The sequence below is a fragment of the Eumetopias jubatus genome, unplaced genomic scaffold, assembly GCF_037043125.1.
Source record: "Eumetopias jubatus isolate StellerSeaLion01/CBP00866 unplaced genomic scaffold, mEumJub1_p1.0 scaffold_7, whole genome shotgun sequence".
Taxonomy (NCBI): Eukaryota; Metazoa; Chordata; class Mammalia; order Carnivora; family Otariidae; genus Eumetopias; species Eumetopias jubatus.
Genome location: NW_028274813.1, coordinates 68,363,002 through 68,364,997, shown reverse-complemented (window position 1 = coordinate 68,364,997; position 1,996 = coordinate 68,363,002). Strand labels below are relative to the sequence as shown.

At 35.8% G+C, this 1,996-nt stretch overlaps 1 non-coding gene across 1 annotated transcript; it reads right to left on the bottom strand.

Annotated features, from left to right (window-relative positions):
• Nucleotides 1-1,111: 1,111 nt before the first annotated feature.
• On the bottom strand, nucleotides 1,112-1,218 carry LOC114218004 (U6 spliceosomal RNA). Its single transcript, XR_003611087.1, has one exon. It is a non-coding gene; the product is annotated as a U6 spliceosomal RNA (small nuclear RNA).
• Nucleotides 1,219-1,996: the final 778 nt, after the last annotated feature.

The window sequence follows — 1,996 nt, the reverse complement described above, 5'->3', positions numbered from 1 at the left end:
GGCAGCCTTTGAGATGAAGCTCCTACTTCAATGCCGCTGCCATTTTGTGTTCTTTTTTTTTTTTTTTTTTTTTGCAATAACCTGTAGATTCTTAAGCTTTGGTAATTGCAAGTCCTGTGAGCGAAACTTGTTTCACTGCCACAATTAGTGAAGCCTCTACCAAGAAAAGCAGAGAAGAGGGCGCCTGGGTGGCTCAGTCGGTTAAGCGTCTGCCTTCAGCTCAGGTCATGATTCCAGGGTCCTGGGACCGAGCCTCACATCGGGCTCCCTGCTCAGCGGGGAGCCTGCTTCTCCCTCTGCCTGCTGCTCCTCCCCTGCTTGTGCTCCCTCTCACTGTCAAATAAATAAATAAAATCTTAAAAAAAGAAAGAAAAATAAGCAAAGCAAAAACAAAAGGAAACAAACAAAAAAACCCAGAAGAAAGGGGGAATGCAAGGAAGAGAAGAAAACAAAAGAGCAAGAAACCCATAACTCATATCCTCAAGAAGAAAAAGGAAGGTGCTTATTGCATCCAAAACAATATACTTGGAGGCTATTTGGAAAAAAAAAATTCTAGAAAATTTAGAAGATAAAGTAGGGGAAATCTGAAAAGTAGGAAGAAGGCAGAGATGAAAAATAGTAGAGAAAAGATCCAGATGCTTAAATATTTTCTAATAGAAGTTCTAAGATATCAGAGAAAAACGGAATGGGAGAAAATTAACAAATAATTCATGAGAGTCCCAAGAAAGGAAAAGGCAGTCACCAAGTACCAGCCCAATGAATTAAAAGTCTCAGCTAAAGTATACTTTATCATTCAATTTTGTAACACCAGAAATAGAAATAAGAAAAAAAAAGATTTCAAAGAGAAAAAAGAAAACATGCTAAAATACAGGATTGTGGTGATTATAAAATTCCACCAATACAGAGAAAAATAAAATATTTATGGAGTTTTTTTTTAAATTTACAAAGAGCAATTTAAAACAGAAAATTACAGAAGTTTCAAAATATATGTTTGTAAGTTATGGTCATAAGCATATGACTTCAAAGATGTATTGAGATTTTTTTCATTATATGGAACCAAGGTAGTATATAGTTGTTTGTGTGTGTGTGTTGTGTGTATGCATGTGCACATGCATTTGTGGAATACTTCAGAAATTCGCATGTTGTCCTTGTGCAGGGCACATGCTAAACCTCTCTGTATCATTCCAATTTTAGTATGTGTGCTACTGAAGTGAGTACTACTATAGGATTGTGGTTAATATTAACACTAATAATTAAAAAATCGTCATAAATTTTTTTAAGTGTTACAAATAGAGGTCACATATTCTTCACTTCACTTCAATAGTAGAGACAACAAAGTTTCTAAATCACTAATTATCCTGAGCTGGACCTGAGGACACTAGAAAATAAAATGTTGGTGTATTGACAGTTATTTAAGTGTTAGGTATTTTATTTATTCATTTTTAAAAAAGATTTTATTTATTTATTTGACAGAGAGAGACAGCGAGAGCAGAAACACAAGCAGGGGGAGTGGAAGAGGGAGAAACAGGCCTCCAGCTGAGCAGGGAGCCCGATGCGGGGCTCGATCCCAGGACCCTGAGATCATGACCTGAACTGAAGGCAGACGCTTAGGGACTGAGCCACCCAAGCGCCCCTGTTAGGTTTTTTAAAAAATATTAGACGTTTTCATTTTTAAAAAGGTAAATAGTGGAAACTTATCAATTTGAAACACATGATAGTGACTGAATATTGTTCTTGACAATCATGTGTTTCTATGTAACATTGAAGTACAGCCACCAAAAACAGCCATCAAGGGAAGGGGAACTTAAAAAAAGATACTTATTATTGTATCATTTGATTCATTCCTGTGTTACATAGTCTGGGTATCAGTGTGCCAGAAAATTTAGCCTGTACATTTCCAAAAGATATTTTCTAAAGGCATTACTAATATTCTGTTTTTTATTACATCTCAAAGAAAGTCATCTCTTTCTTTTCCCCCTCTTTCATATTGAATATG